The sequence below is a fragment of the Equus asinus genome, chromosome 20, assembly GCF_041296235.1.
Source record: "Equus asinus isolate D_3611 breed Donkey chromosome 20, EquAss-T2T_v2, whole genome shotgun sequence".
Classification (NCBI taxonomy): Eukaryota; Metazoa; Chordata; class Mammalia; order Perissodactyla; family Equidae; genus Equus; species Equus asinus.
In genome coordinates, this window is record NC_091809.1 from 69,038,246 (window position 1) to 69,058,202 (window position 19,957).

The following is a 19,957-nucleotide window of genomic DNA, read 5'->3' on the forward strand; positions in this document are numbered from 1 at the left end:
ACTTTCTTGACCAAATAAGACGTTCAAAATCTATAATAAAGAAAAATCATATTTGATAGTATAAAATAAAAATTTGTATGGCAAAAAATATCATAAATAAAATCAATAGGCAATTGAAAGAATTTGGAAAACATATTTGCAACATAGATGGCACATAAAGCTCTAACAAATTAATAAGATGAGTAATACTTCAAGAATATAAACTAAGATTTTAATTGATATCAACGGAAAGTAAAATTACGTGGAGAGTAAAGTTACATATATAATTATATATTATAGGTAAGTTTACTATTCACACACATGAGAATTCAGGGCCGTAGAAATTAGTGCAAAAAAGCTAAAGGACAACTAAAAATAATATACTGCTAATGTATATGCACTTCTTAAAAATATGCGACTTTCTATTTTCAAGAGAGGGTTTGAAACAGAATCCTGATCCCAAGTCAGTGCAAATACTAAACACAATATTATTTTCATTGTTCCCTGTCTCAATATTGATGAAAATAGTCTCACACTACATAAATATGAACAGCCATGTTGGACTGAATTTTAGTAGTTCATTGTCTTGTTCAATTAGTAGAAAGAAAAAAAATCTATTTGAAGGTGTTGATACCAAGCCAAAAAATAGTATTTAAGAAGTTCAGAGTAGATGTGGCTGTCAATTTAACAGCTTCTATGATGAGCTGGTGCAATGGGCTATAATGATTATTGTGTGGAAAAAGTTGAAATATTGACAGAAACAGAGCATAAAAAATGATTGAAATTGACATTGTACGGAGAAAGTATAGTGATTCTTAAATATATTTTCAAGATTAGCTTGAGATAATATTGGAATGAAGGCACTGCATTTGAATTTACTTACTTATTCAATCAGAGAACTAAAGGGAACACAGGAGGATTACTAACTCCGAGTGTCCCAATGACCATATTTGTCTGCATCCCAGATCCTCTGCAGAAGGAGGACTCGGAAACAGAAGTTAATATAGTTACCAGATAGGATGAGGAGATGATGTGAACAGTAATAATCTAGTTATTGCCTTCCTTGCATGGTTTGTGAATATGACCATATGTACTTGGGCTTCTGGGAAGACATAATTAGGCAAACAATTTGTTTGCATGGTGCTAGAGCCATCTTAATTCGTCTTCAAATGTATTTCTTTCTTTTACATGTACAAGAAGTTAGGAAAGTTTGGCATCATTTATGAATTTGCCAAATGCCTGATTCTTGAATGCTGAAGATATATGAAACTGACTATTAAACATAGAATGAAGTTGGTCTGGAAGACAGATAATTAAGATGACTTGAGGAAAATTTGCAGATTTATGAACAGTCATTATAAGGAGTGTGGTTACCAGCTGTTCTACATGTCCAGAGAGGTTAGAACAAGAAGTCCCTAACTGCGAGGGTAATTAGACACAGGAACAAGCTGCTGAAGGAATGACTGTGGAATTTCCGTTTGGGGAGAGATTTCTAGAATAGGATGGTTATCTCTTGTGGGGTTGCTTGGAAACAAGAGGATGATCTATATGACCTCTTTGAGATCTTTTTTAGTCTAATGATCCCATACTGAATTGACGTGTATGAAGTACAACTTCGGAGACCCACTGCTTCAGTAAATGTTTTCAGTGATGGAAATGCTGATTGAAGTAAAGAGATTATTATAAAAATAATGGTGAAGAAATGTTTAGAAAAGCATTTGGGGCAGGTTAACAAATGCAATTTGGTACTGTTGTTTCAAATGAGGCTGAGATTCCAGGCTGCATAAATAGGAGAATTGTCTGTAGAAACTGGGAGACAATCCTCTATACTTAGCAGCCATCAGGCTTTTATTGTATTGCTATGACATTTGAGGGTCTCACGACTTCAGCTAAATGTGGGAAGCTTGGAGCAGTTCCAGCAGAATGTAAAAACAGTGATAAGAGTGTTAGCAAAGAGCTCCTTTAAACCTGAAAAGAATAGGGGCCATGCGATTTGAAATGGGGAGATCACTTTATTTTCTTCATATTCTCTTTGTTAGACATCTTCCTTGCTACTTGCTTTTTTTTTTTTTTTTTACCAAGTTGTATGGAATTTGAAATTTAGGAGGTTTCTATGGGTCCATATTTTAGACACTGAATACTCAGAACTGTAAGTAACTTGATTGATTAAATTACGTTATTTGCCTAATTATTAATTTTTCTACCCCATGTTCAATCCTGTCCATGCCTTTTTTCTTTTCGTCTTTCTTCCTAAGCAATCACATCTTCTAATAGGGCTTTGAATCCCACTCATAATCTTCCTCCCCAACGTGATGGGCAGAATTCTAAGATGCCCTTCAATATTCCTGCCTCTGGCGTGCGTGTCCTGCATGATCCCCTCCCCTTCAGGGTGAGAGAAGCTCGTGAATACTATGGGATATCAGTCCTGTAATCACGTTACCTTGCATGGTAGAAGGGATTTAGCTGATATAATTAAGTTCCTTTATCAGCTGAGTTAATCAAAAGGAGATTATTCTAGGTGAGTCTGACGTATTAGAATGTTAAAAGATGTGAGAGATTCAGAGCAGCAGCAGACACCCTCTTGCTGACTTTGAAGGAGTAAACTGCTCTAGGAGATAAGAGCATCCTTCAGCTGACAGCTGGCAAGAAAACGGAGACCTGGGTCATATGGCCGCAAGAAAATGAATTCTGCCAACAACCTGAGAGAACATGTAAGAAGATTCTTTCTGGTCAAGCCTCAAGATAAGGATGCAGCTGGCATGCACTTTAATTTCAGCCTTGTGAGATCCTGAGCAGAGGACCCAGCTATAATAGGCCAGACTCCTGACCCACAGAAACTATGAGATAACATATTTGTGTTGTGTTAAGGTGCTAAATTGTGCTAATTTATTACACAGCAATAGAAAATTAATACACCAAGCATTCTCCACCTTGTGTTCTTTCTAACTTGATAAAGTACATCTATCCACGTGAGCCCCTGGGTCAGCTCCTAATTCCCTTCATTCTGCCATCTAATGGGTCAGTGAGAACTGTTGTTTTTAATTCCTAAACATCTCTAAAGCAACTGCCCACAATCTTCAGGTCAGACTCCTTTACCTCTCTTGAAATACTATGATCATACGGTATTTGACTTTCTCCCTCTGACTTATTTCACTCAGCATAATACCCTCAAGGTCCATCCATGTTGTCACAAATGGCTGGATTTCATCATTTCTTATGGCTGAGTAGTATTCCATTGTGTATATATACCACATCGCCTTTATCCATTTGTCCCTTGATGGGCACCTAGGTTGCTTCCAGGTCTTGGCTACTGTGTACAATGCTGCAGTGAACATAGGGGTGCAGGTATCTTTATGCCTTTGCATTTTCAAGTTCTTTGGATAAATACCCAGCAGTGGGATAGTTGGATTATATGGTAGATCTATTCTTAATTTTCTGAGGATATTCAAATACCATATGATCTCACTCATAAGCAGAAGATAAAGACAAAACAAACAAACACATAGCAACAGAGAATGGATTGGTGGTTACCATGGGGGCTGGGGGGGTGACAAAAGGGGTGATTAGGCTCACATGTGAGGGGATGGACTATAATTAGTTTTTGGGTGGCGAATATGATACAATCTACACAGAATTCGAAATATATTATGATGTACATCCAAAAGCTATATAATGTTACAACCCAATGTTACCGTAATTAAAAAATAAATAAATAAATAAAATTGAAGAAGAAAAAAAAAAGGAAATAGTATGATCATCTCTTAATTGGTCTCCCTACCTCCAGTCTTGCATCCCTTCAACACTTGGTCCTCTCATCTGGGCTGTGGGAGTGAACATTCTGAAATAAAGATCTGTTCACAGCATGTTGTTGCATAATATCTTTTATGAGCTTCAGAGTTCAAACTCTTTACTATAACATAAAGCCTTTTAGAACTTGGTCCTGGACTATCTTTCTGATCACAGCTACTCCAAACATTTTCATGACATCCTTTTCTACCTTCAGTTTTTGAACAAGTAAGTAATTCTGGTACTATATTTTTCTTCTCACTCATCCCACAGCCTGGAATTCTCATTGCTTGGCTCACTCTACTCTTTGAATAGACAAGTAAAATATTACCACTTTTGGAAATGCTTCTTTGATTCTCAGACTTACTTATATGTCCTTTTCTGTGCTTGCTGCATAGTCTTTCTCATGATGTAGTTGGGGGTCTCTGTGTCTATCTTTTTCATTTGATTGAGAAATCCTTGAAGTCTGAAAGCTCAGATCATCTCATAATCCTGTCATCTTACACAGAGTCTGACATCTGTAAGAAGCCAATACAAGCTTACTTTGTAAGTTGGAGATGAGATTCCTTAATAATGAAAAAATTCAAAATTCTTTGGCTTAAATAAAATAAGGGTTTTTATTCTTTTCATGTAAATATCCAGAAGAGGACAATACTTGAAGAAAGTCAGACACTTCCATTATGAGAGCATTAGATCTAAGACCTGTCAACATCCTTGAGGACAATAAATAGAAAATTGGAGATTACCTTTATACCACACACAAATCATTTATATCTGTATAAGATAAAAATTATCTGCAACTTACCAGTCTTCTAGAAGTTAATATCTTATGCTATAGAATCTGGGCCTTAATAAATAGTAAATAGTAAGTCAAGTAAAGTTACTTTTTTCTATGGTGTGGATTTGGAGACCATTCCAATATGACACTGAAAGGGCACATCTTAATGTTTTTGCCCTATCTACAACTTTTGGATAATTTTTTTTTTTTTTGAGGAAGATTAGCCCTGAGCTAACGTCCACCACCAATCCTCCTCTTTTTGCTGAGAAAGATTGGCCCTGAGCTAACATCTGTGCCCATCTTCTACTTTATATGTGGGATGCCTGCCACAGTATGGCTTGACAAGTGGTGTGTAGGTCCGCACATGGGATCCGAACCGATGAACCCCGGGCCACCAAAGCAAAATGTGTGAACTTGATCACTGTGCCACCAGGCTGGCCCAGGATAATTTTTTTTAATGGCATAACCATTCTGTCCTATAATTGTTTTCATTTATGCTTTGAGAAAAAAGAGAAAATTTATGTTTTAAGAATGGAAGAAAGGGACTGGCCTGGTAGCATAGTGGTTAAGTTCATGTGCTCTGCCTCAGTGGCCTATGGTTTGCAGGATCCTGGGCATGGACCTAGCACTGCTCGACAAGCCATACTGTGGCAGTGCCCCACATAAAATAGAGGAAGATTGGCCACAGACGTTAGCTCGGGGCCAATCTTCCTCACAAATAAAGAAGTAGAAGAAAGGAAGAAAAATATTGAGTTACTTTTTTACTTCTGGGTAGAAGCTCTCCAATCTCTCTTCTTTGATGGTCTGTATCTTTTTCTAAAAACAGACAGATTTAACACTGTGGGTCTTGACTTCTGGCCACTTGATTTCCTCTTGCCTGCATTAGGGTATTCATATCCTCTATGATAGCATAATTTTGACCCCCTTCCCAATTTGAGGTGACTTTACAAAGCCTCCTTTCTTTAATTCAACACTAGTACATATGCTGCATTTTCCCATTCACATTCATGATTTTCCCTGACATGGAGGTAAGGATAAATTTAAAGGATAGGACTCATGGGTAGAGCTAGATGACAGCTGAGCCACACAAATTAAAGGACAAGTGGGTAAATTCTATAAATCAAAAAAGAACTAAGGTATATTGATGGGTTAGATTTATCCTTCTGTTTATTCCCTGGGACCTGCAGCCAATATCCATGAATCTCTCAGAAATCCTTCCCATCCCCTCTTTTCCTACATCTACAGTTATTCCATTTTTTAAATTTTTTCCCCATGTTAGAAATATATTGTTTGATTCTAAAAATAGTGAATTACATCTACAATTTAGGTCAATAATAGAAGTTTCAATTAACAATATTTTGCCATCAAGAAAATTACATATTTTGTCCTCTGTATATAAAAGCTCTTGGATTTAAAATCAGTTCCTCTTAAGGGGTAAGACTGTTCAGAGATCTAATACAAACAAGCGAAATGATAAATTGTTCTGTTGTTGTAATATTAAGTTACAGAAAACAATTTTGAGTCCTTGTGAAAACTTCTCTTTTTCTGGACAATCTTTCATTCTAACTACATCTAGTCTGACCTTTCTGATATAGTTTCTAATCAAGATATAAAATATGCTCATGACTCTGAAGATAATAATTTTATGAAAAGTACTTCTCAAGGCAAATCTGAGAACTTAAATTCCCATTTCTGTTCTGCTCTTAACAATGTATTGGTCTTCTTTTCCGAGCGTCAGGTAAGCAGAAATGGACCGATTTTATCATCTGTAAATTGAGGGATATTAGAGTATGTAAGCATTTTCTCAAGTTTAGTCAGTGAATTTTTAAGACTAAAAATAATGTCTATTGTTACATAAATTAGAAAAAATTGAGTAAACAAAATGAGTAATTTACGTGCAGCAATTCCTAAGGTCCCTCATTTCATAAGAAAACCCTCCCTGGAAAATGCCACTTAATTACTCGATCGTAGTCTAATAGGAAGAGAGCATAGTTAGGAGTCAGGTAACCACTTACAGGCTGTATGGTCACGACTCAATCACTTAATCTTTCTGTGCATCTCTACAATGGTGACCATACTTTCCCCTTAGGTCTGGTGTGGTGATTAAATGAGATGACCCTTGTGAATTGTCTAGCATATACCAGCCAGTTCTCTTCCCTTCTTGTAACTTTTTCTCACCCCCAATTTCTCAAACTTTCTGTCCCAGGAATTTCTTATTCTTCCTTTTTGGTTTTAATATAAATCTTAGTCACTTATTCATTGTCTCAGATGAAAATGCTCTTATTTTCTGCTCAGCACTGTGGTATTTGCATACCAACTGACTATTCTCTTCAGAAAAGTTGATAGAACAAGGTCTCTTCTTCAGGATTCTCAACTATAGGATTCATCATTGTGATGAAGGAGTGGATATAAATAATGAACAACTCTTGGTTATCACTGTAGGGCACACTATAACTATTACATGCATATATCTACATAAATTGACTGACTTTAAATTTCACTGGATTGATGCTTTTTGGCTTGGATATAGAATCTGAATCTCATTCTGCCATCATCTAGACACCATCCTGGAAGAGATAGACATATGTGGAGATCAAGACCAGAAAAAAAAACCACACTATTTATAATGAAGATTTTTCCCCAAAACTAATATGAGTCACATTGAACTAGATTAGAGACGTGCTTAGACTTCTATTCCCATGAGTCTACACCTACTTCTGGTTCCTATGGCAACTAAAGTCAAATCCTTTGAAATGCATGCTGAGAGAGAGAGAGACAATGTTTCTAGCATCTATTGAGAAGTTGTCTCTAACTCACCCTTGCCAGCTCTTCTAAGGCAGGCAGAGTTTGCCCAAAGTCATCTCACTGCCAACCTTGAATGAGAAAGGAATGCAGCGAGTCTCCCTATGTGGACTCAAAGCCTTAGTACAGTCACAATGCAAAGTCTATGGGGGTACCTTGCACTTTGGTGTACATCACGTACACCACATAAATAATGCCCCGATATGGTGGCATTTTCACATTCAAGTAAGTGAATGTGTCAGGTATGTGAGCAGAGAGGGTTCTGGACAGGACTTGGCCTTTCTAAAAGGAACAGCTGCCCCTCAGAGCCTGCAATTTGTGCAACATGGGAATGCACAACCAATGTGGCCAAATCTTATGATTTTCAAAATATATTCGGAGTCCAGATTTTTATGCAAAATCTCTTGATAGAGAATTATTTGTAACTTCTTCAAGCAAAACACTAAGCTGGTCCATCAAAATATGTCTCTAGATAATACATACCCAAAAAGCAAAGAGAAGATATGAACTTCTGCCCAAGAGACAATGTTAGGATTTTACAAAATATCTTCACTTTAACAAAATAAATGATCTGCAGCTTAAGTTTGCTTCAGTATATTCTGTGCATATGCCTTTGAATTCCGTATAAAAATAGTCCAACATAACTCCAAAATCACTGGACTCAACTGATTAAGATTTTGGTTATCTAAGTCAAGATAAGATACACTCTTTTAAAAATATATTAACTGTACCCATTCTCCAAGAATTTTAAAAATATTTGAAATGTTGTTGTTGTCACTGTTGATTTTTAAATTCAGGAGCATTCTTTAAAGACCATGAAGATCCTCTGTGTTAGATATATTGAGGGAAGGAGCAGTAGAGAAGGTTTATTCTGTTCCCTGTTGCTCCAATTTATTTTTATTATGAATTTTAACTGTTGAACTCTAAAATACAAGGATTTAAAAGAATGGCACCTGAATGAAAAAGAGAACATGTGGCTTAAACATACGATCAATGAAAACACATGGCTGTTGGAGGTAGCCATATACCAAAAAGTCAGCAAGGAAATCAGCTAGCTCAGGGAATATATGTTATAAGAGAGCAGCCACTATGACGAGCAGTAGGAGGGATTCTGAAATAAAGGTGAGAGCTGGTAAAAATGTCTCACTGACAGAGGCATTGGCAAGTGACACCAAATAAGCAACTCGGAGAAGAAAATGCAAGAATCTATCACGATTTAATTAGAAAGATGAACAGCTTGTATTTTACTGTTTTCTCTTTATCAAAAGTATTTTTATGGAAGAAATGAGTGGTTTCCCTTTGTGGTGAATGACGTTTAAGTAATTAGTGAAAGAGTTGTAGTCTGTCTTGAGTAGCGCTAGCAGAGCACACCTAAAATATAGTTGATTTGTGAGTCAGTCTCTGGTTTGTAGATTCCAAACTCACCTACTGAGAGAAGGCAAAGGGCCAAGCTCTTCATAGCTCCTTGGACTATGATTTCATGCTTCTACATTAGCTTCGGTGATTCATGGAGACCTCAATAATTGAGTATAATAAGCAATTAAATGTTGTTCAATTTTTAGCTGAAATTAAAACCAGAGGAAAAAACTAATTAAACAGAACTTTGATTTTGCCAATTCATTACTCAGTCTGAAAAGAACTAAATAGCACTGTTCAGGGAACTAAATTCACTGAAGGTGAATGATAGTTAAGGAATTCACAATAACAAATCTTACTACTCATTTTATTCTCGACATCATTCCTTTCTTGTTTCTATTTTCTTGATTCTCTTTTCCTTAAATCATTAAAGACATATTCAGGGAGGATGTCAGGCAGACACATTTGTCACTTAGCAGGATACATTGTTTGGTTGGCAAGTATTTTAACTGATCTCCTGGTATTGAGTAAAGTTGATGTCTATTTATAATAATAACCAGTTAGTTCTGAAGTCTATTTTATGGGATAAGAAGAATGTGTGTGGCTTAATGCTAAACTCTCAATAGAACCAGAGAATGTGGATCCCTAGGTAAAGGAGTTGATGTGGCCACTTATATCACTGTGCCAACAATTTCCTCAGTGTGCAATGGACCTTATGCTCCTGTGCATATTCCTACTTATTTCTTTAGCTTTAAACGCTTCTTTCATTATAGCCCTGCCTTCTCTGCCCATTTTCAGGTCTGGTGAAATTTGTTCAACTTGTCAATTTTGAAAATTATGTGTCTGATAAAAGCAAAAAGAGGGAGAATGCCAATAAGATCTAAGGCTATCTAGTCCTGAAGAAAAAAAGATAAATAGAATGATTAGAAGTTCAAAGGAGCGATTAAAGTTAACTGTGAAAGTTACCTAGGAATTAACAGCAGGGTTCAGATAGGGAGGCGCATGGTTAGTTCATGTGCGTTGGTCAGTCATAGTGGAAACATTAATTTGTGTGTTGCAAATTCTAACTTCTTGCTCAAATATACACATACACACGTGGATATAATAGTTGAACGTATGTGAATGGAATCAGCATTCTATTTTCTCAAGAGGTGATTATAAAATTGATTGCGGCATCTAATTGGGTAAGGAAGGAAGTGTAGATCCTACCATCTAGGTGAATGATAGCATCAGAGTGAGTGTAGCGCTAAAGAAAGTAACTGGAGAGGAACTGTGGGAAAAAGAGCTTCTGGTGTTTGTGTAACTATTGACGTGACTATGTGGCTGAAATGGAGTGCAAGAAAAATATTTGGAGTGAAGATGGTCAACAAAATGAGAGGCTAGGGAAGAGAAGAACAAATATCATATTTTGAATTTCCAAGTATCCTGGTTCTGGTCACCTAGAAATATTTCAAGAGATTTTCAAGGTCAATTTGGCTTTGTAATTTTTCTTCTCAGGGTGAGATGCTACTTTTTAGATCCTACTTAACCCTCCCATCCTAATCAACTCTAATTTTCAATAGCTTCCCTTAAACTACGATTTCTGATCTAATGTTTTTTTCTCTTTTATTTCCTATAATTGACGCTTTTTGTGTTTTACTTTTTAATTTTAACTATTTCATTGTGTTGTAAAGTAAATTTAATTTGAAACCATGATACATTTTTTGAAGTAGGCAAAGGACACAGAAATAGAAATGAACAAACATTCTGGAAAATACTCAACTGACAATCATTTGCAGACTGGTAATAACGGTTGTTAGATTTTGGTGGTAAGGTTTTTGAGTTAACAAAAAGATTGTGGTTATCAGAGTCCTGTGAAAAATCTATGACCGACTGGAAATTTACCCTGCTGTGCTGTTTTATGCCAATTAACCATGTTTTACGTGCTTTCTCTTTGTCCGTTGGCAATATTTTAAGGATGCCATCCTCAGAAAAGTCAGAGATCACATTTATCCTTCACTTGAGTCCCAACCAGAATTCTGAAAATGACAGTTATATATTGCCTACTAACACTGCTCCTAGCCTCCCATATATTTTGTTCTATCTGCTGTTATGTTCCATGTATTTATTTTCCCTGTCTTCTAGAATTATCTTCCCCAGGTTCAGGGCATCCAACCTTGTCTTCTGTCTAGACTTTATTGTTTGACTTACTCCTTTATCTAATTTTAATGAATTAAAAAGCCTCTGCTTTAGAGCCAGGTTGTTTTCCGAACCTCTTCACACTTTCACCTTTGCCGGGGGTTCTGAAAGGATCCCACTCTATTATGCATTTTGGCTACATTTTTTATTGATATTTTATTTTATCCTTAGTTCTTAGAAAATCTCATTCTTAGTCCTTGACTATCTCATCCCCCTTTGTCTTGAAACTGGTCAACTGATGACCATTATAATTATTGGAGTAAGACTCATTAAATCTCCTCCACAGCTTCTGTCAATTGCTTACTTTCCCTGTTCTCTAGGATTTAAGCAGTTTGACAAACTTGTGCTCAGTGCTAGGTGACATGGATGAGGTGAGACACATATCCTTATTGCAGCTCTTACAATTTCCTGCTTATTTGTCTGTCTTCTCTCATTAGAAAATATAAGTTGCATGAGGACAGTTATAATTAGACTTCCTTTTTGCTTCCTTTTGCCATGAGAATTACCTGGCACATAGTAGGTGCCCAGGAAATATTTATCAAATAAATCAATGAAGGAATATTTCCATGGAGATAAAGGTGACTAATACTTGACCCTAACATTAATAAATTTACAGTCTAGTAAAGTAGATATTTACAGTCATAGATAATATCAATCTAATTTAGTAATTGTGATATTAGATAATTTAAAACAAAGTGTTCTTGGAAGGCAGAGATTTTTGTTTTCTGGGAAAGTCCGATTTTTGTTATCTAGGAAGATTCCTAAGGAAGGGTTGCATCATTTATTCATTTCTTCATTCATTTAGCAAATACGATTAAGCTCCTTCTGTGTTTTGAGTACACTGGGTGCTGAGAGTATAATAGTGAAAATCATATCAAAGACCTTGTTCTTGAAGAGTTTTCATTCTTCTCAAAATGAAACTGTAAATAAATAATAAATGAGGAAATATTTGCCTAGAGAGCCAAGAATGCTCAATGCCAAAAAGATAATCTCTTCAAGAAATAGTGCTGGGAAAGCTGGATATTCACATGTAAAAGAATGAAACTTCATCCCTTTCTTACACCACTCACAAAAAATTAACTCAAAATGAATTAAAGACTTAAATATAAGGTCTGAAACCATAAAACTCCTAGAAGAAAATAGGAAAAAAATTCCTTGACATGGGTCTTTACAATGATTTTTTGGATACGATACCTAAAGCAGAAGCAATAAAATAAAAATTAAACAAGTGGGACTATATCAAACTAAAAATTTTCTGCATAGCAAAAGAAACACTCAACAAAATGAAAAGGCAATCTACCTAACAGAAAAGAGAATTGCAAATCATATATCTCATAAGAGGTTAATATCCAAAATGCATAAAGAACTCATACAACTAAGTAGCAAAAAAAGGAAAATGATCCAATTTAAAAATGGACAAAGGATTTGAATAGACATTTTCCCAAAGAAAAGATACAAATAGCCAACAGGCACATGAAAAGTTTACTAATTACTAATCATTAGGGAAATGCAAATCAAAACTAAATGAGGCATTATCTTATGCCTGTGAGAATGGTTATCATCAAAAAAACAAGCAATGACAAGTGTTGGCCAGGATGTGAGGAAAAGGGTACCCTTATGCTCTGCTGGTGGGATTGTAAATTGTTGCAGCCACTATGGAAAACACTATGGCGGATCCTCAGAAATTTAAAAATAGAACTACCGTATGATCCAGCAATTCCATTTACTATGTATATATCTAAAGGAAACAAGTCCATTATGTTGAAGAGATATCTGCATCCCCAGGTTCATTGCAGCATTATTTACAATAGCTGAGGCGTAGAAACAATCTAAGTGTCTATTGACAAATGAATGGATAAAAAATATGTATAATGGAATACAACTTAGCCATAAAAAAAAGAATATCCTGCCATTTGTGACGACGTGAATGGAACTTGAGGGCATTCTGCTAAGTGAAATAAGTCAGACAGGGCAAGACAAATACTGTACGATCTCACTTATATGTGGAATCTAAAAAAACAAAACAAAAAAATCCAAACCAAACTTATAGAAAAAGACATCAGACATGTGGTTACCAGAGGTGGGGGATGGAGGGTGGGGGAAATGGGTGAAGGTGGTCAAAAGTTGCAAACTTCTAGCTGTAAGATAAATAAGTACTGAGGCTATAATGTACAACATGATGACTATAGTTAACACTGCTGTATGGTGTATTTGACAGTTGCTAAGAGAGTAAATCCTAAAAGTTCTCATCACAAGGAAAAATCATTTTTTTTTCCTCTTTTCATTTTGTTTGTATATGTGTGAGGTGATGGATGTTGACTAAAATTACCGTGATAATGATTTCTCCATATATTTAAGTCACTATGCTGTACAATGCTGTATGTCAATTGTATCTTAATAAAACTGAAAGAAAAACAAATAGAGGAAATAAATAGTAAATAAGCAAATGAATGAATGAAAATTTCAGATAAATAAATATTACTTAAAACAAAAATCTAGAGTTGTCTATGATTCTTCTTTTTTCCTTTTTCCTCAGTTTAAATCCATCAGCAAGTCACATTGTTGCTATTTTCCAAATAGATCCTGAATTTAAGTTTTTCTACACTTTCATAATGACCATCCTAATCAAAGATACCCTCAATCTCGTCCTATCTATCTCCTGGTTATTTACTTTTGCAATTTCCTCTTCCTGGACTTTGCTCTCCCCAGATCACTGTGTGGGTGACAACTTCTTAGCAATGAGGTCTCAGCTCTAATGTCTTTCTTCACAGGTGCTTTCCTAGTCAGAGGTACCACCTTCAGAGGTGATTTTCCCAGAGTGAAAAAACACTCTACCCTAGCACTCACTAACACATTACAGTGTTTGGCTTAGTGGTTTTCATTATCACCTTGCCTAGATTAGTAAAATAACTTCCAAAGTGCATCACACCCACTTCTCTCCATCTCCATGGCTACCATGCTGGCCCCAGCTGGCATCTTCTCTCAGCTGCCAGGCCACGGTAAATTCTCCACAAAAGAGCCACAGTGAGCATTTAAAATATCAAAGTGGATCACTTGAATCCAGTTACAGTCAAGGTGCTGAATCCACATCAACTCTAGAAGAACAGAGAGAGAAAATGGAAAACAACCGTTGTTTTTTTTTTAAAAAGAAAACCCAACATCCAGATTTCTGAGGAGAGATGGTGTTGTGAACTGGCGTGTGTCTGTGGTGCGGAGAGGTGGTGGGGGTACAGGCAATGCCTTTGTCCTGGAGCAGGGAGGAGTCCAGCTAGGCTAGGGGAGGGGAAAAGTTGGAATTCTGCTTTTGCTTCGCTCCACCACCTCCCCCCTCACCATTTTCCCTCATAACAAGCAATGTCTGCCTCCACACCTGCTGACTCAGGCCTCTTGTCCCAGTGTCCCCAAGAGGAAAATCAGGGTAGCTCAGAATGCTGTGCTTGTGAGGAACTGAGAAAAACTGCTGGCAAATAATTGATCTGGGCAATTTCTCCTCTAACTCTCCCTTTCCAAATTCTTAAACCTGGAGCATCACAATTTAAATAGCACCTCTTTCTAATGACATTTCTTCCTAGAAGGCAAAGAGTGAAGGTTTGATCTAAATAGATGTTTTATGAAGTGAGGAAGGATTGATTGTGGTTTTCTGGTCTCTGCGTCTGTACACCCAGAAGCTCACTGATGACCCCTACTCCTATCCCCTAAGCTCATTATATTAACATAGGTATTGATTTAGATTTTTTAAGACAACGCTTTATGTGAGAATATAATGGAATAATCTCTCCATCCACACAAATTATTGAATGTAAGGAAACTAGATCTTAGAATATGAGGGCATAATAAAATATTTTAGGCAGATGAGATCTCAGGAGTTTTGTGGGACAAAGACCTGGACTGAAAATATTTTGGAATGAAGTTTTTAAAGAAGAGGAAGAAACAATTCAGCATATATGCAAAAGCATATGAAGTAAAAGTGATCAAATACCTGAATAAAATTTATCATTATCTTAAAAGATATATAGAACAAAAGGAAAAGAAAAAAATGTTAATAGTGTTACAGAATTAAGTGTATACATAATATAAATATATATCAATATATTCTTTGAATATCAAGTACATAGATAAATTTAACAAATAGTATTCCATACTTCTACAGGGAAACACATAAACTTTTATTAAGAGATTTTAAAAGATAGCTAAATAAATGAAGAAATATACCATGTTCATTGAAAGGAAGACTGAAAGATGTTATAAAGATGTCAGCTTTTCCCAAGTTGATTTATAGTCTAGTCAAAATCTCAATTGGGTTTTTCATAGAACTTGACAAGATGATGTTAAAATTTATATGGAGAGTAAAGGTCAAGACAACCAGAACACTTCTGAAGATAGGCAGAGGGAAAGAAAAAGTGACTGAAGGAACAGAAAGTCTAGAAGCAGACTCACTTGTCATGCGATTTTGTATAAGAGAGAAATGGCATGGAAGATCACTGTAGGAAGGAAGTATTGTTCAATAAATTAAACTAGAAAAAATGATTATTGGTATGGAAAAAAGATAAAATTGGATCTCAGCCATTGAGTTATTGCGAATAAAGACAAACTTGAGATGTCCAAAGGACACATTGGAACACATTGGAATTACAACTCAAAAGTGAAGAATCGCATTTGCTGTGACTCAGCAGTTCTGCTCTTAGGGTATTCTCAAGAGGAACTCTCGTACATGTTTCACGGAGATATGAATACAAGGATGTTTGTCGCAGAAGCGTGCACAACAGTAAAACTCTGTACACAATCAAATAATCCTCAAAAGGAGAATAAATCTCATAATCACACAACAGAAAATTGTATCGCTATCAGAACAAACGATTTACATTGACGTGGATGACTTTTAACCACCTAATATTACAATAAGATGCAACTTCCTAAATACTTCATAGATCATAAAATAATTTCTGCAAAGGTAAAAACAACAAATATAAATTGTGTACATATATTTTAGGAAGACACAGATGGAAAACTAAGAAACTATAAAAATAGCAAAGTGAGGCGTCAAAACCACTCAATTCAGGGTAGTGGGTGCCTCAATGGTTGTTGTTGAGAGCGTGGGAGAATTGGTGATGAATTCTATGGTTGTATCATAGTGTTAACTCTTCTTTTAGATAACGGTTGATGGTTACTTATAATAGTAGTATAAATAAGTAATAACTAACTGAATGAAAGTGGGCCATGGAGGAAACCATGACAAGATTACCTTATGAACCCAAAATATGATTAATTCAAATCAATGTCCTTGAGGTCCAATTATTTTTTAAAAGATCAGATGATATCATTCATCTCCTTTAAATTTTCTGGACTTTCAAATTTTCTGGAGGTATGAAAAAAGGAAACAGTTTGTGATAGTGTGGCCAACACTTTTGGTGCTTTGCGTTGTATTCGCTCTGCTTATCTCTGAGTTCAGCTTCAGGTTTGGTGGACAATCTCATATCTGATGCCACAACCCTCTTTGTATTTCTGCTTTTCTTTCTCAGGGCTTGCTTTTAGTTTCTGTAAATTGATACTTTAGCATCTACAAAATGGCCACTAGCTGTTTTCAAGGCAAACCCTTGACATCTGGAGACTTTAGATAACCCCAAACCACACGTGCTAACAGTACTAGTAAATCTGAACTTCGTGGAGCACCATTTTTAAACATAGCCAGTCAATCCTAAGCCCACTTCACCTGCCTTGCCCATTCTTTCCTGTGGAAAGCACAGTAAAGGTGCTTGCCCACAGTTACACTTTCTCCCCCTGCCTCATGACTGAACTGCTGCTTCTCCTGAATAGCAGCATCCTGTGCTCTTTCTCCCCAAGGAGCTGTGAGTAACGAAACTGAAACTCTTTCCAGTTTCTCTCTTTTTTTTTTTTTGAGGAAGATTAGCCTTGAGCTAACATCTGCTGCCAATCCTCCTCTTTTTGCTGAGGAAGACTGGCCCTGAGCTCACATCTGTGCTCATCTTCCTCTACTTTATATGTGGGATGCCTACCACAGCATGGCTTGCCAAGCAGTGCCATGTCCACACCCGGGATCCAAACCAGGCCACTGAAGTGGAATGTGCGCACTTAACCGCTGCACCACTGGCCCAGCCTGGTTTCTCTCTCTTGATCTGAGTCTGGCCTCATCATAACTTACCCAAGATAATATGGTTAAAACACATTTAAATATAATTTGAGATATATCTGAATTCTTTGATGTCCTTCTTGTATAAGTCTTTCCTCATTGACTAAAGATAGGGATATGGAGCACATCATTTAACACACCCATAGTGAGTATATATTCACGGTAGGAAGCAGAGGAGTGTTTGAAGATGAAAGGATGAAAAAGGCAAGGCCCACGCCCTGTAAGAGCTTATACATTGTTTACTGACAGCCTCCATCCAACTGTCTAGAAAGAATTGCAATTAGGTTTTCCCGCCAAAAAGTTAGATGTCATGTGAGCCGGACGTGTCCCTCGTGTCTCCATGTAACCACATCATTTTTGCATCCCTTTTCTTTCTCTTCACCAAGTTAGCCTACTCTGCAGGCTTCTGTTTTGATTTCTCTGCCTTACCTTAACTTTTCTGCTAGGGTGGCTAAGTTAATCCTGGAACGTTCTCTTGATTGACTGGGACCATGATCTTCACTTATCCCTTTGCAAGCTTTTCTACTTGGAAACTGGAACCTCTTCTTTCTAGACAAGAACCATTTATTGGTGGCCAACTTTCAATTTCTATGGAGTCTATCCACTTCTGTCCAACTCTACTGCTGCTATCCTGGTTCAAACTACAGTCCTCTCTCATCTGGATCAATGCAATGGCCTCTTTGTTGAACTTCCTCCTTCAAATCTTGCCCCCCTCAAATCAGTCAGTTTTTACAATATAGCCCGAATAATGAGCACAATTCTAGCAATACATTCATCATTCCCTCACTTACAACATTTCAGTGACTTTGCACTACAGTTAGAATAATGTTCGAAATTCTTATCATGGCCTATGAGGTTAAAAGTTCTGCACCCAATTTCAATGTGATTTGGGGTGGTTTCCCATACCAATAATATGTAATTCTCTTGATACCAGTGGGGTGTCTACAATTCAACTCAATTCTGACACTATCTACATAGAGATAGCATCAGATTCCACAGGTTAAGGGTTCAGTTCTGTGAGACTGCTACACCCCACCCCCACCTTCAGATGCCAAACTTTACTTCTGTACCTCTGACCAACTGGCTAGAAATCAGAGGTTCCCACAATCCACTCCTTGGGTTTCATTAATTTGCTAGAGCATCTCGCAGAACTCAGGAAACCCATCTACTCATTAGATTACCGGCTTATTACAAAAAGATATAACTCATGAACAGTCAGATGGAAGAGATGCATAGGGCACGGTATGTGGGAAGGGGCCTGGAGCTTCCATGCTTCTCCAGGCATGTGACTTTCCTCAAATCTCTGTGTGTTCACTAACCTGCCAGCTCTTCGAACCCTGACTTTTGGGTGTTTATGAAGGCTTCATCACATAGGCATGGTTGATTAAATCATTGAACATTGGGAATTGATCCAACCTCCAGCCCCTCTGGCCTCCCCAGAAGTCAGGGGGTGGGAAGAAAAGTTCTAATCCTCTAATCACAAGTTTGTCTCCTCTGGCAACCAGCCCACATCCTTAGGTGTGGACCAAAAGTCACCTCATTACCATAACCAAAGACGCTTTTCTTGCTCTCATCATTTAGAAAATTCCAACTGTTTTAGGTCCTCTGTGACAGAAATGGGGATTAAGATCAAATATATATTTCTTGTTATAAATCACAATATCGCAGAGGCCTTGAATTATGTGGACACTACCTCCCTCTCCAGCCTTCGCCCAAGTCTCACTGATGCAGGGTCGGTGAGCCAAGGAGTTGAAAGAAAGATTTCTTGGACTCTCAAGATCTGGCAGTAGTGCTCTTTTATTTAGAGAATAGTGTGGAATAGCATGGGGACAGGACCCATGGGCAGTCAGAGCTGCTGCTGCAAACATGGGTTGAGAGTAGGGCTAAATTTAAGGCATGGGTATGTGAGTTATCTCTTTATAAGACAAAGGAAATGTAAAAAGAGTTATGTAAAAAGAATTGTTAGAATATGTAAAAAGAGTTGTTAGAATGGTGTCAGTGCCGGCAGGATTCTGGTTATTGGGTGGTCCTATAACTTTTAGATAAGAATTAAACCGGATTAAGTAAATGGCAGAAGCCACCACTTAAATATTATCTTCAGCTAAAGAGGATGTTGAGTGGGGGAAGTCAGTTACATGAGGTTGCCACACAGTAAACAACTTAAGTCCTTGCCTTCCCCATTAAGAGTTTCCAGAGATAAGGCCATCCCACCTTCCTCCTGGTGCAGAGAGGGTGGCATCTTTACAGATGGAGATTTCCCTTACAAATGTAAATGTTTCCCAACAAAGGGCAAGCAAGCGCTGAGGGCAAGCTCCTCAGAGTTGCTTTTATTAAAAGTAACCAGCCCCCTTCTCATCTGCAGTTTTAAAAGTAACCAGCCTGAAATAATCCTCATCATCACCACTCACAGCTTTCGTGTTTCAGCCACAATAACCCTTCTTTTCCTTAAACGTTGCCTACGCCCTTCTGCCATAGGACCTTTACATGTGCTGTATCCTGTGTTTGGAATGCGTTCCTCCACCTTCCCTCCTCCAACCAACCAATTAATGAACTAACTCCCACTCATCCTTGAGATATGCGGTACAGAGTTGGAAAGATGCCCATTAAATCAGCTTATTTTTCACATAGCTAAAACTCATCTCCCCATCTCTCTACATTTAGAGTGGAACTGTGTAATTAGTTGTCCCCCACAGAATGTGAGTGGAAGCTATGTGTCACTTTTGGCTAAGGCAAGTCAGAGTGGGCATGTCGTTTTCATGTCCTCTTTCTTTTGTTTCTTGGAGGTCACATATTGAAGGTAGCCGGACTATCAGATACAAGGAGCTTTGGTGCCTGAGCTGCTGTTTGAAGTCCTGATGTCCAGGAATAATGCTTCTCAACCAGGAATATCCATACTGGCTTTATGTAAGGCTAGCCACTAGTATTTAAGG

General features: G+C 37.2%; 1 long non-coding RNA gene across 1 annotated transcript in view; it reads right to left on the reverse strand.

Moving 5' to 3' along the window:
- Window positions 1-19,957, reverse strand: part of LOC139041119 (uncharacterized) — a 39,163-nt gene that overhangs the window by 11,491 nt on the left and 7,715 nt on the right. The window contains exons 2-3 of the long non-coding RNA XR_011495765.1: window positions 8,771-8,907; window positions 4,133-4,283 (exon numbers count right to left, since the gene is read on the reverse strand). This is a non-coding gene — a long non-coding RNA (uncharacterized lncRNA). The remainder of the gene's footprint in view (window positions 1-4,132; window positions 4,284-8,770; window positions 8,908-19,957) is intronic.